Source organism: Bos indicus x Bos taurus, chromosome 22 (genome assembly GCF_003369695.1).
Source record: "Bos indicus x Bos taurus breed Angus x Brahman F1 hybrid chromosome 22, Bos_hybrid_MaternalHap_v2.0, whole genome shotgun sequence".
Lineage (NCBI taxonomy): Eukaryota > Metazoa > Chordata > Mammalia > Artiodactyla > Bovidae > Bos > Bos indicus x Bos taurus.
This window is the reverse complement of record NC_040097.1, coordinates 27,813,434-27,828,904: the sequence shown is the minus strand read 5'-3', so window position 1 is coordinate 27,828,904 and position 15,471 is coordinate 27,813,434. Positions and strand designations below refer to the sequence as shown.

The 15,471-nt window shown below is 39.0% G+C and overlaps 1 protein-coding gene across 2 annotated transcripts in view; it reads right to left on the bottom strand.

Moving 5' to 3' along the window:
- The window catches only part of FAM19A1 (family with sequence similarity 19 member A1, C-C motif chemokine like), a 506,092-nt gene that overhangs the window by 9,280 nt on the left and 481,341 nt on the right, over positions 1 to 15,471 (bottom strand). The window lies entirely within an intron of this gene.

Genomic DNA, 15,471 nt, shown 5'->3' with positions numbered 1-15,471 from the left:
GCCAGTTTATTCACCCCCAGCATTAGGGTTTATCTCCCAGCCTAGGGTCTTTGAGAATTTCAAAGGCCTACTGAAAAAAGAAAAAAAAAATTGATGTAAAGTACAAAAGAAAGCCTGAGAAATTAAAACCAACAGTGATAATAAAGGAAACTATTTGTTTACAGTCAAAAGTATATTCGATGTGAGCTTTCACTGTGTTTCCTTTCAATGTGTTTGAGGGGATATGAGTGGAAATTTAAAACCTGAGCCTCTGATAAAACAGCTCTACTTTTTAGGGTGACACCAAGGATGACCACATTAGGAAGCTGGCGACGAATTTAGTGGCTGGATTTATAGCACACTTTTTTGGATAATGAGATTTTATAAAACTAAAGACTGGATTCACTCAGTACCAATTAAGCAGCCCCAGAGCTTTAATATCTTGAGTGAAAATGATTTCTGCATAAGCATTGGTTGTTTCTGAGGATCCTCAGGGCATTGGCTTTTTTATTTTTATTTTTTATCAAATTCACCTGGCTTTTTCATGAAAAATCCTTAACATATCTGTGAGTGTTTCTTTTGTGATACTTTCCAAATGGCTGTCTTTACACTGAACTGGAACTCTAGGTCTTTATAAAAAAAAAAAAATAGAGTCACTTTTCAATCCCTCACATTCCCACGTTGTCTCTACCATGATGTTTTGTCTCAAAACAACAAAGAACCCACAGGACATCTCTTGATATCACAGGGCATTAATGTTAAAATGAAATGGAGTTCATGGTATAGGGAAGCAGGAGCATATTAAAATTCTCTATCCATCCAGCATATATGAGAGAGATCAGACTGCTACCTCAGAAGCAGAATGGCTTAAACATCCAGACATTTATCTGCATTTAAGGTTCCCTCTTCCACACTTTTCTTATTTCACACTTCCTCTCCTTTAGAATTCAGTCTTCCTCAAACTTCCCTTTGAAAAACAATTATTCTGCAGGATTATATATGCAAAATCATATCTTCTCTATTTTATGGTCAATTTAAAGATTTTTTTTTCCAAGGGTAACTTTGCCTACATTTGATATACACCTTACATGTAGACAGACTTCCCTGGTGGCTCAGATAGTAAAGTGTCTGTCTACAATTCAGGAGACCCGGGTTCAATCCCTGGGTTGGGAAGATCCCCTGGAGAAGGAAATGGCAATCCACTCTAGTACTATTGCCTAGAAAATCCCATGGACAGAGGAGCCTGGTATGCTACAGTCCATGGGGTTGCAAAGAGTCAGACACGACTGAGCAACTTCACTTTACATGTAGACTAGATCAAATCACAGAAAACACAACTCTATTGGATAGAGCAAGCAGAGGAAGTAAAATCTTGCGTATTGTTCTATCCATATGCAAAACAATGTGATATTTTTGAAAAACTTGGACTAAAAACAGGAAACACAAATCCTCTACAGCAAGAGTCTCCAGCCTCTGGACCATGGACCTGCTTCACCTTCAGATAAGCAGTGGCGTTACATTGGAAATAAAGTTCACAAAGGGCTTCCCAGGTGGCTCAGATGGTAAAGTACCTGTCTGCAATGCAGGAGAATCAGGTTCAATCCCTTGGTTGGGAACACCCCTGGAGAAGGGAATGGCAACCCACTCCAATATTCTTACCCAGAGAATTCCATGGACAGAGGAGCCTGGCGGGCTACAGTCCATAGGGTGGCAAAGAGTCAGACACGACTGAGCAACTAACACAAAGGGCACAGCAAATGTAATGCTCTTGAATCATCCTGAGAGATCCCCCCACACCCAGTCTGTGGAAAAACTGTCTTCCACTAAATCAGTCCCAGGTACCAAAATGGTGGGGATCACTATTCTAGAGTGTCCAAAATGACTATGAACACTTTGAATAATTTTCTTTTTAATAGTAGGATTCAGCATCAGGATATGGAGTAGAAGAAGAATCTTGTTATGAATTAAGAGGCCTTATTTGTATGAACAAATAGGTTGACAATACTAAATAGAGAAGCATATATTTTGGAAGCAAGAAAAGCATATGTAGTGTTAAGGGGAATAAAACCACATGGCAAAGCTTTCAGGAACGTAAGATACAAGTCAGTGTTTGGCAGTGCTTCTTGAGAGCTTCCAGGTTGAGGCTCCCTTCTGGCTAGAGTTTGGTCACACACAAGCCAATGACACTTGCCACGCTTGTCCCCTTAAAGCCCACCTAATATTTCAGTATTGTGCCCTGCATCTCAACCATCAAGAACAGAGACCCTATGATCTTTGCTCGGAGGGGAAACTGCCTTTCCCAAAGGTCTTAGATTTAGCATTTGTCCCCCTCCATTCACAGAGGCTCACAGATAATGAACAACTGCTGGTAAGGTCAGCCGTTAGTATCTTTGCCTCTTTCTAAAGGACCCCATTCTGTCTTCTTCAGACTGCTCTTTGCCCTCTCACAGCTGACCTACTTTGTTGCAAGCTAACAAAGCAGCTTCTCCCCTTTCTCTCAAGCATTAATATCTCCCGAATGAACACGTAGGCTGTAGGAAAAGGAATGCACCTCAAATCCTGAGTATCACTTTTAATTCAAGTTTATAAAGACCCACCAGCATGGAGGGAAAGAGAAAAAGCTTTTTTAAGAATAAAAATGTCCCAGATCTGCCGATGGTCTTGAAAAATTCGTATTACAGTTGCTTCTTCTACATGGAGTTTGATGACTTGGTATTCCCTCCGGCTTTTTACAATCTAGTTCATTTTTCCAGGATCGCTTTTCTTAAGATGCTATTAGACCTGTGTTGTTTCTGCTTTGTGCATTACACAGTCATTTTAATACCTATTATTTTATGGCCTAGGTCAAAATATAGTTTCTCGTCCCCCCACCTTTTTTTCTGAACTCACATTTCCTGAAATATCTTTTAAAAAATTCACAAAGAAAGGATTTAAAAATTGCCTTCTCTTCTCCCAATTTGGAAGCTACTGAAAACCTTCTGAATATTGGACAAGGAATGAACAATTGGATTTAATAAAATGAGCTAATATTAATGCTAGTTAGTTGTTTTTAATAATTTTTATTACAGAGATAAGTATAATAATAAAACTGTAAATATAAATAATTCTAAGATACCTTGCATTATAATGGTCAGTTCAATAATACAAGTGATAACTGACATTTCTGAATACTTCTTGTGTGTCTCTCTGTTAGATACTTTTAAATGTATTATTTCAGTCTTCAAAGCAATCTTATGAAGTAGATATCATGAGACTGTTTGTTTTTTTAGATTAAAAAAAATAAAGCCCAGAAAGGTTAAGTAACTTTCCCGAGTTTACACAGGTAGAGAAGTTCAGAAATTTACACAAGAATTCAGGCCTGCTTGACCGCAAAAACCCATGATTTGCACCATGATAGTGCTAGCTTATTTTAGTTGTGAGTTTAAAAATCATAGTTCTCTAAGAAAAACATGTATTGACTTATGAATGGATGAATGAATTCTTTCTGCTCTATTATTATTGAAAATAAATTCTGTATCAACCTGAACACTTGCAGAAAACAAAAACATTCAGTTTTTTTGCAAAATTAACTTAAAAAATAATTTGGGAAGGAACAGTTGATCACACTTGTTTTTTCCTAGTCTCAGCTACATGTTGCTTCATTTGCCATAGCATTTTAAGAGAAATTCCCACTAGTGAACACTTTGTGAATCCATAAGAAACATATGAGGTAGATGCCTAACTGCTCTAAGAACTTTTCTCTCTTAGAACTGAATTAAATATCAGCTGCAAAACCCAACTCTCTCTTATCTGTGGTGATTATGAAAAAGAACCTTAAAAGTCCCTTTTAACCCTGGGATTCTGAGATTCTATGAAAGTGCCATGTTCAGGAAAATATCTGATCTTCAACTTTTTCAAGAATGTTCATCTTTCCTTGAGAGATTCTTAAAATCACTAAGGCCACTTTAATCATGAGTCTTGATTTTGCCCTTATACCAGGTCCTATTGCTATCAAGCAGAAGAGAGACTATAAAAGGAGAGTGAATCCATCTTTTGGTGATCAATTGTAAATGGAGCAGAAATCCTGTTTTTTTATTTTTTGGGTTGTCGTTCACTGTGAGGAACTTCCCCATGAAAATAGAATGGGATATAATAATCAATGGGTTTAATATATATTTTAAAAAATACTGTCTAAGAATTGTCCTTTTTAAAAATCATTTCAGTAGATATATTTGAGTTGTGGTTCAGCAAATATTTATTGGGTACTTTGCCTAGTCAAAGCTCCCTGATTTGCTGAGAGTAATAAAATAATGAACATGACATTGTCCGTACCCTAAGAGCCCACAGCTTAGCTCAGGGTTTTTCAATATGAACACTATTAGCATTTTAGCATGAATTATGGTAAAGAGAAATAAATGAACAAAAAGTGTTCCTCCAGTAGTAAATATTATAATGTACAAGAACAGCAGCCTCACGATTGGGAGTAGTAGGAAAATAGAAACTCTTAGTAAGGTTGTAGAAGTTTCTTAAAGCAAGGAGCCTGAGCTTAAAAAAAATTGTTTTGTCATTAACTTATTTTTTAAGGAAAGGTAAATCATTGAATATTCTTGATTTTCCAAGCAAAGGGAGGACCTATTTATAGGGGTGACTGGGGGAAGATGAATTTGGCAGTGATATGCAAGATGCAAGAAGGAAGAAGCAAGCACCTGAAATGCCAGGTAAGCACCGCTGCATTCAGACAGAGAAGCGACAGGTCTTGATTTTTGGATGCCTGCTCTAGAATCGTGAAGTATGGTAGAGCGGAAAGTGATGTTAGGAACAAGTGGGGGAAACACAGTTGCCAGTATCTCAACCGTGTTAATTGTAATCCTAACCACACTGGACACTAATTATTAACTTATTAGCTCATGTGCCAGGGGCTTCCCTGGTGGCACAAGGGTAAAGAATTCGCCTGCCAAACAGGAGACCTGGGTTTGATTCCTGGATTCGGAAGATCGCTTGGGGAAAGAAATGGCAACCCATTCCAGTTTTCTTGCCTGGGAAATCCCATAGACAGAGGAGCCTGGCAGGCTATAGTCCATGGGGTCGCAAAGAGTAGGGCATGACTTAGTAACTCAACAGTGACAGCAAACAGTTCATATGCATGCATACTCCCTCTACTCACTAAGTAGTGAATTCCTTGAGGGCACAGATCATATTACATTCATCTTTGAATGGCATACAGTAGCTTAAGACAGGTTCATTCACTCATAAGTGAATGAATAAAACAATGAAACAATAAAGAGAAAGAAAAAATAGTGACTATTTCAAAGGATTGTGAGGTTCACATGAGAAATTCATCCCAAGCACTTAGTATTGTCTAGCATTCAGCAAATGTTTAATAAATATTAGCTATCATTATCATCAGCGTCATTTTAGTACTCAAAAGAATAAAATCATTCCCAAAGTGAAAAGGCAGTTCTTCACAAAGTTAGCAACTACACCATTGTTCTTCAATATTATGCTAAACTCTCAGCTTGCTTCTATGAGAGTTTGAGCATAAATTAAATGATTGAACATATGATTGCATTCATGTTCCCAGAAGTAGGTTATAAGTACATCAATCATGACAAATTTCCAGGCTCATTTTTGTGCAACCTGTCACACAATTTAAAGCAATGGCTGGGACTCCATTAGAAGAATGGGACAGCTCTCCAGCCTCCATTTTTGCACAGGTTGTTGGAACAGCTGTTACGAGGCTCTTCTTCAAAAGACCTGCAGTGACTCCCTGTTTGTGATTGTCTTTATCAAAGGAAACAGAAAATTAAAGGCACTGAATACCATTGTCTGTAGATATTCTGAGCTCCCTCTTTCCTGTAAGCTCACATTTAAGAACTGGATCCAGTTTGGAGGGATTGGGGAATGGTTAAGACTCTAAACTCTTGGGTATGTGATAGAGAGACTCAGGTTTGAACCTTAACTCCATCACTTATTGGTAGAATGGCTTCTGAAAGTTCTTTGGTTCAAGTCTCAGGTTCCTGAGTTATAAATGGAGTTAATAAAAATCACCACTGTAATTGTGAATTTTAGATGAAATAAGATACTTAGCATAATACCTAATAAGCTTAAAGCTCAACACAGGGAAAATTATTACTATTATTTATCCATGTGTTCTAGCCAGCTATGTATGCATTCATGCAATTGTCTTTACAGAGAATGAGTGCCTTTTTTAATGGAAGTTTATCCCAGTTTTGTGAGACATATATTTTCTTTTTTACTGTACTGATTAGACTGTACTACTTTATAGGACCTATAATATATTTCAGAGACATATACAGAATTAATAGCTGATGATAGAATTGATAAGCATTACTTCTCTTCTACTAATTCTATTCTAGTGCTTTTCAAACTGAGGCAGTTTTATCCTGGTGAGGGTAGAGGTGAGGATGTGGATTATGAAATGGGCCATACTTAAAGCCACAAGATAAATGTGGTACAGTCTCCTTGAGTAATAGTTTTCCTTGAACGTATTTGAAGAAAAAAGTTATCTTTTATTCATTTGAAAACTATTCATTAAGTATTGTGCTGGACATAAAAGAGACATGGTTTCTACCCCAAAGTGGCACACAATCTCTTGTGGGAGATATACACTGTATGTAATGATGGGGTAACATGTGTTTACAAACTGTGATATGTAGAAAAATACTATGTGCTTTAAGGGAAACTAAACTGATCTGATTTAGAGTGTCAGCATGATGGCAGGAAAGAAGTCCTCACTGAGGAGGTAATCTAACCACCAAGTAATCACCAAAGTATCTTCATTCGGAAGCAAATAAATACATTTCTTATGAGGTAAAAGGTTAACTTTACCTGAATTATAAGATAAAACACAAAAAAGTATTGTACTTGTCATGGGCTGTCTTATCAGGATGCAGGGTATCATCTCCAGTGCTTTAGGGGGGAAAAAAAAAAGGCTGTCTGCTTGGTAAGAGAATTCTCAGACCCTTTGCCAGTTTAAGGGAGCACTCCTAATTCCTGCCAGCAGTAATATCCTTCTTTGTGGTCTGGACACCAGGACTGGAGTCTCTGGTTTATTTTGTGCTTTTAATACATGACAACTCTCTTCACACATCCACGTATAATTCAAACACTGGATGCTAGTCTTGCTTTCCTTAAACTGATGCTTTTATTTTTGAATTTAATCCATATATATATATTGAATTTATGTAAGTACATAATTTAAAATATATGGTTAAGAAAGAACACAAAGTATCAGTTATTAGACAAAAAATCCTGTACATTTCTCATATTCTCAAATTTAACATTTTATGTTAAAGACTAACTCTGAAGTTTACAGTAAATAGGAAGTGAAATTTTGTTGTTCTTATTTTTTCCAACCATAGAAAACTTTACATTTTCCCCTCCTTAATTTTAAAAGTAATAAATATTCTTTTCTAGAATTCAAAGCATACAGATAATTAGAAAAAGGAACATAAACCTAATTGCATTAGGCAGAGATAAATTGCTCCATTTGGGTATGTTTTTCCTAGAATTTCCCTCTGAGTATTCATGACATAGCATCCAAAATGATCTTTAAAAATGCAAATAATTTCCTATCATTCATCTCTTTAATCCAAGAGTCCCCATTATAGAGAATAAATCCTAAACTCCTTACAATGGCTTTCAAAGATCCACATCACTTGGCCCCTCCTATCTCCCAACCCACATTTTCCACCATCCCTATCTCCACCCATCTCCCCCCATTTTGTTACCATCTCTCTCCCCCTTTAGCTCTTCTGCACACCTGTAAAGCTCTCTCTTTTTCATTTGGCTACCCACCTGTCTGGGCTATGTTTTCCCAGAATTGACATCCTTGTTGCTGCTGTTGCTAAGTCGCTTTATTCGTGTCCGACTCTGTGAGACCCCATAGACGGCAGCCCACCAGGCTCCTCTGTCCCTGGGATTCTCCAGGCAAAAATATTGGAGTGGGTTGCCATTTCCTTCTCCAAAGCATGCATGCATGCTAAGTCGCTTCAGTCATGTCTGACTGTGTGCGACCCCATGGACAGCAGCCCACCAGGCTCCTCTGTCCATGGAATTCTCCAGACAAGAATACTGGAGTGGGTTGCCATTCCTTCTCCAGAATCGACATTGCTGCTGCTGCTGTAAGTCACTTCAGTTGAGTCTGACTCTGTGTGACCATATAAACGGCAGCTCACCAGGCTCCCCCGTCCCTGGGATTCTCCAGGCAAGAACACTGGAGTAGGTTGCCATTTCCTTCTCCAATGCATGAAAGTGAAAGGTGAAAGTGAAGTCACTAAGTTGTGTCTGACTCTTAGCAACCCCATGGACTGCAGCCTAGCAGGTTCCTCCGTCCATGGGAGTTTCCAGGCAAGAGTACTGGAGTGGGTTGCCATTTTCTTCTCCAAGAATTGACATTACCCGGCCTAATTCCAATTCTTTGTTCTCTAAGTGGCCTTTTTTTGATAACTTATCTAAACTAATTCATACTCGCCACTTCCCCTCATATTCTGCTTTGCTTTTCTTAATAGCACATACTACTACCCGAATTTATAGAATATGTTATTGACCTAATACTTGTCTTTTCCTCCCACCTGATGGTAAGCTCCATGAAGGTTTGGACTTTGTACATCCAAATGGCTAGAACAGTGCTAGCACATAGTAGGTGGTCAATATATATATTTAAATTGCTTGAATAAATGTATTTACCAACACATACCATATCATACCACATGTACTGTCTGTACCCTTCTTTAAAACCTAAACACTAAATCACAAACATTCCCCATGCCTATTATTAAGTAAGAGGCATCATTATCTTAATGCCTGCATAATATCCCATAGGAGGGCTGCATAACTGATTTAACCTATCCCCTATTATTGGAAAGTCGTATTTTTGCGGGGGGGGGGGAGTTGGTTGCTATTAGAAAGGATGCTTATATGAATGACCTTGCACATACATCTTTGCAACATATTTATTTCTCTAGCATGAAATCCAAGGAGTAGAATTTCTGAGTCAAAAGGTTAAAAAAAAAAAATGTTTGGTGCTTGGGCTTCCTTGGTGGCTAAGATGGTAAAGAGTCTGCCTGCAGTGCAGGAGACTCGAGTTTGATCCCTAGGTCAGGAAGATCCCCTGGAGAAGGAAGTGGCAACTCATTCCAGTATTCTTGACTGGAAAATCTGATGGACAGAGGAGCCTGGCAGGCTACAGTCCATGGGGTCTCAAAGAGGTGGACATGACCAAGTGATTTCACTTTGGTGCTTGTGATATTTATATCATCAATGAGTCCTTCAGAAACTTGATACTAACTGGTATTTCCCAACCAAAGAACCCATTTCTCTGCACAGCTACACCAATACTTGTTTGCATTGCTAATGATTTCAGTGAATTATGGATTTTGTTTGTCTTTTGAGGGGTAACAAGTTACAGGAACATGTTGCTTACCTAGCGAGCCTAGTTAACTGCCAACTTTCATAGTCCAACTTGACTATCAAGAGAGTGACCTAATACAATAATAAGGTCTCAATTTATTTGTGAATAATTCCTCCTTGAAGAAATCTGACTGAGAGCGCTGTCACAGAATAAAGAGAGAATGGCATAGTGAAGGCACTAAGCCCCAAACAAAACCAAAACCACTACGTTGGAGTCCTTAGTGTGCTCTGATATCTCCTGGAGGTCTCCAGTGGATAGTATGTGGCTACTGCACATGGATCGCTCAGGCTTAGCCAACCTGGTGTGGAAAATCTTGCTATTTCTGAAAGAACAAGCACTTATGCTGTCCTTCTGAAATTCTGTGTCCCTATGGATTGTAAATTCAATCTGTTTACATTCATGGCAATAAATGGGGAAAGGGGTTAACACTGATGTGGGTATAAAGAAGAACTCCACAATGGTTCTGCATTTTAAATCAAAGGGGAAATCAGATTTTAAAATGATATTTACAAGCAACTTTCAAGACACTTATACATCTGTATACTTTTGGATGCTAGCTCTCTGTTCTTACAATGTAGGAAACTGCTCCTTGGAGGGATATTTTTATTTCTCAATTTGAAAAGGTAACTTTAAAGGTTATTATTAGATTATATAATATAGTTTATTTTCTAGACTGGCTACAGATTTAATAGAATCAAATAATATTAGTTAAGTACCATTTTTTCCTTTTCATAGGTAAGGTAATCACTTTTACAGTTATTGACATACAAAACTATCACTTTGGTTGGTTCCAGGTTGTAAGCGATCTCAAATATTAAATTACTCTCAGAAAATTCTTGGCATCAAGATCCTTTGCAAAACCAGTGCCTGCTATCTGAGCTGTAATGGGAAAGTTGCACACTGATCGTAAGGTCTTTCATTTTAATTTTGCTCCCACTAGAGAAGATTGATATAAATAAAATTTAAACAGAAAACATATATCAGATGCCAGCAGTAGAAAAGACTTTGTCAGCCTAATGAAAAGGTATCAATTTTCTCGATTTTATTCCATAAACTGTGAGTCATTTTCTAAATGGATTAGATTAAAGGCAAGTTCAAACTCCCAGTGAGATGTTCTTGGCACTGAGGGAGACTTCAAACAAGGGAGAGAGAACAGGACACCCGGAACCTCTTAGGCCTCTTCAGATCTTTGCAAATTGACAGTAAGCTGGAGAGAAGTGTCTCAAACATGACTTTACCTATTGCCTTAGAAGCCAAATCCTGGGGAATTGAATGGGAAACATTGTTTCTCTTATTTCATTAGGATGTTATGTGTGGTTGGTCAAAGTACAACTGAGAGCATGGAAATATGGGGAGGACTGAAGCTGAGCCCCGAAGAATTGATGCTTTTGAACTGTGGTGTTGGAGAAGACTCTTGAGAGTCCCATGGACTGCAAGGAGATCCAACCAGTCCATCCTAAAGGAGATAGGTCCTGGGTGTTCATTGGAAGGACTGATGTTGAAGCTGAAGCTCCAATACTTTGGCCACCTGATGCGAAGAGCTGACTCATTGGAAAAGACCCTGATGCCAGGAAAGGTCAAGGGCAGGAGGAGAAGGGGACGACAGAGGATGAGATGGCTGGATGGCATCACCAACTCGATGGACATGAGTTTGAGTGAAGTCCAGGAGTTGGTGATGGACAGGAGGCCTGGCGTGCTGTGACTCATGGGGTAGCAAAGAGCTGGACACGACTGAGCAACTGAGCTGAGCTGAGCTGAAGCTTGGATGAAGAGCCTATGGCAGTCAGTGCTTTATACGCCTGTCTCATAAATGTTTGATAAAATAAGACAAAAACACACTATGATGCTACCATGCTCACACAGTCTCTGGGGAAGACTTTGATGCCTTCTGATTTATTATAATTAATTTAATTTCAGAAAACATAACCCAACTTTCATGTGAGGATGAGATGTGTAAACCCTGATCACAGAGTGCTCTTGAATCTAATTTTATTTGTGTGTATGTGTTTGAAATGGCAAAATATTTTGATAACTGGTTATCTTTATAATTCAGCAAGAACTGTGCAGTATCTTTTTGGCATATGTCTTCACTCACCAATCCCTTGAGAAATGCAAAATAACAATTGGTGCTTTCTTTATGTTTTCTTATACAATGCCCTACAACTAGAATGGTCAATTTGGTGGAATTGTTGTGATAGTTTGGAAAAGTTCAGCTTCATTTATCAGAAAATAGCTATAGACTATATGTTCTATGCTTATCATCATTCAATATAGGCAATCTGAGTGACATAAAAGTGATGTCAAAGCTTTATGATGAGTTTAAGGTAGATGAGCAAATGAAAAATGATATAAGGTCCTTATTTTTAAATTCCTAATGCCTAAATATCAAACAAATTTATTTAAACAACCAGAATTAGCCTTTAGAAATTACCACATATATGGGTAAATTCACAACATTGACAGTTTGCAGCTTTTCATGTTCATGATGATAGTAAAAGGAAGGCTAGAAAATCAAAGAAAGCCAGCAATATAAATGTTGCAATATTTTCGATGCAACCAGCTGCAAAAAGGTCAGAATGATAGTTCTACTGCCTCAAGCCACACATCCTTACTCTTCATGCTAAATTGAAAACCTCTGTTGCTAAGTCACTTCAGTCATGTCTGACTCTGTGCAACCCCATAGACGGCAGCCACTAGGCTTCTCTGTCCCTGGGATTCTCCAGGCAAGAACAGTGGAGTGGGTTGCCATTTCCTTCTCCAATGCATGAAAGTGGAAAGTGAAAGTGAAGTCGCTCAGTCGTTCTTGACTCTTAGTGACCCCATGGACTGCAGCCTACCAGGGTCCTCTGTCCATGGGATTTCCTAGGCAAGAGTACTGGAGTGGGTTGCCATTGCCTTCTCCATGAAAACCTCTGCTGCTGCTGCTAAGTCGCTTCAGTCCTGTCCGACTCTGTGCGACTCCATAGATGGCAGCCCACCAGGCTCCTCCGTGCCTGGGATTCTCCAGGCAAGAACACTGTAGTAGGTTGCCATTTCCTTCTCCAATGCATGAAAGTAAAAAGCGAAAGTGAAGTCCCTCAGCTGTGTCCAATTCGTAGCGACCCCATGGACTGCAGCCTACCAGGCTCCTCTGTCCATGGGATTTTCCAGGCAAGAGTACTGGAGCGGGTTGCCACTGCCTTCTCTGTGAAAACCTCTATGTTTACCTAAATTGGAAGCAGGAGGTAACGTGTTCCTAAAATTCAACAGCAATACCTAGAAGCCAGAAAAGTACTTCTCCATCTGAGGGCTACAGACCTCGGAGGAGGTGGGGACGACTGTGGTTACCATGGTGGTTTGTAGAGTCTTCTTGAATTTAGTAATTCTGATTGATTTTTATTTTTTGTATTTACTATTTCTTTATGTCAGGTGATACTACCTTTTCATTTTGATTGTAGAAATGGCTGCACAGTCTTCCTCTTCTTCTGTGTCCACCCTTTAAAATGTGACTTCACCTCTCCTTGCATCAGGAAGTGAATGAAGTCTATTTCCTCACTCCTTTTGTCTGGGTTTGGCCATGTGCTTTGTTTGCCTAATTAGAAGTTAGCAAACACTACAGGAAGATCGAAAATACTTTTGCTTGCTTGGGGCTTGCTGCCCTCTGGAATGCTGAGCTGACCATGATGAAAGGTCATGTGAGCTGAGAAGAGCTCTCCGATCTGATGCCCTCCTGGAGTAATTAGCCTGCCGACCATCAGACTGTGGCTGAGGCCATCCTAGACCCCAGTTCTACAAAGTTCAGTGCTAGCCTGCTCCTTACCTGCCCCCTCATCTGCCACTTCCTGTCTTGAATATTTAAATGACAGCTGCAACTTCAGTGGCTCTCACCAAGGAACGTTCAGGAAAATGGCTGCAAGGCTGGCACTTATGTCATTAAATCAACATCAACAATCCAAGCCTCTGGACTTCTTGTTATCCGAGAAAAATCAATTCCTATTACTCCAGATATTACAGTTGGGGATTCTGTTACTTGCCAGCTAATACAATCCTAAGTAAAACTGAAGGTATTTAATAAATATCTGGACTACCTGAATGAATGAATGAATGCAGATACTTGTGCCTAGGCCAGATACTGCCATTTCTATCCACCAACTACTAAATATTCACGATCGTCAAAGAGTGACCTTTTATTTGGCATTCAGATTCAGAAATTCAATTGACATATAGACAGTCCTGAGAGTGGTTTTCTGTCCTCATTGTGTGTGTCTCCAATTTGCATGCATAGTCACACCTTCCTTCACAACTCACCAGATGTGGAAGATACCAAACTAGCATAGCTGTATGTAAATTAGGCATTTTCCCAGAGCAATTCAGTGTCAGTGGTAATGTTGAATTTTCTTAATTACAATCCAGATATGCTCACAATGGAGTAATACTAACTGTTATGGTCTAGAGAAGCTAAATTCAATTTTGCTAAACTATTAAGATTCATTTCGATGTACTATTTGAGCAAGAAAAGGAACACATATAGAAACTGCTCTCATGGTGAAGTATTTTCTGAGGCTGGCTGGAGCAAAGAAAGAAATTGGGAAAGGACTGAAAATCAGCCATCAAAAGAAAGAGAGAAACAGAGTAACAAAAGCAAGGGCTTCTAGTATTTATTTATTGTTGATTTAAAATCATTTTCCATTCTACCTGTAGCAGGCTGAAATGGATCTCTACCTGAGTCCCAGCCAGTAGGAGAGAGTTTGAAAATTTATTTGAATTGATGTGATTTGGGGAGAAGACAGGCTTAAGGAATTTTTTTCTAATGCTCTGAGTTTATAAGTTGGCTTGAGTCTCAAGTACCAAGCTCAAACACCATTTTCATTTCAATTTCTGAGATGACAACTTTTCTCAAAGAAAAAAATTATCACTGTAACAACAGGGCTTAATGTAAAATTCTGAGTAAAGGTGTACTGCTTTCTGTTATCGGAGAAGGCAATGGCACCCCACTCCAATACTCTTGCCTGGAAAATCCCATGGATGGAGGATCCTGGTGGGCTGCAGTCCATGGGGTTGCTAAGAGTTGGACATGACTGAGCGACTTCACTTTCACTTTTCACTTTCATGCATTGGAGAAGGAAATGGCAACCCACTCCAGTGTTCTTATCCGGAGAATCCCAGGGACAGGGAAGCCTGGTGGGCTACCGTCTGTGGGGTCACACAGAGTCAGACACAACTGAAGTGACTTAGCAGCAGCAGCAGCTTTCTGTTATACGATTTTGTTGGGTCATAAGAGCCCCTTTCTATAAGAAGGAATATACTGAAATTACCTCCTTTCAATTGTAAGTCTTATTTTGCAAACTTTCTTGAACAATGTCTCCCCTCAGTGCAGAGAGAGAGTTAAAGCACGTCCAGTACGTAAATCCACAAAACACACTCATCCTAAGATCAATTCATTTCTGAAATGCATCAGCCTAGAGCATAGTTGATATAAAACCACTAGGCAATAATCTGGAATCTTTTAATTGGCCATTTCCTTGGTCTTGTGCAGTTTAGACCAAGAAGCTTAACATCTTGAAACATATAGGCACAAGTAGACATATCAACTTGCAACATATAGACACATCAACTTATACTATTTGGGAGCTGAGAAGTATTACTGACATTTTAGAGAGGAGGAAATGGAATCAAAGGAGGGTTAGGTAACTTGCCCATGTTCACACTGTTAGTAAGGGGAAGAATTGTGAATTAGCTGAAGCAACCTTCTCCAGAGCCAATGGAAGGCTTGGGAAAGTGCTGCCTGATGTAAATGTGGAAGGATGAATAGTAATTTGCAATGTAAACAAAGTAGAGATGGATACTTTCAGTGGAGGTAAAGCTGTGCACAACCCAGAATTGTTGTCTAGAAAGCTGTACTTCGGGAACTATTGGTGATTCAGAATTTCTGGAGCAAAATATATGTGTGTGTTTGTGAGGAAGCCAAGAAGGTGAGAAGCTGGGTGTGTTCTAGGTACTGAGGAATTTGATCAAGTTCTTCTTAATTAAATCAGCTTTATAAAATGCTAATGCTGTGGCAAATCAAAGATTCCAAGAGAATGATGGAAAGAATCGTTTTT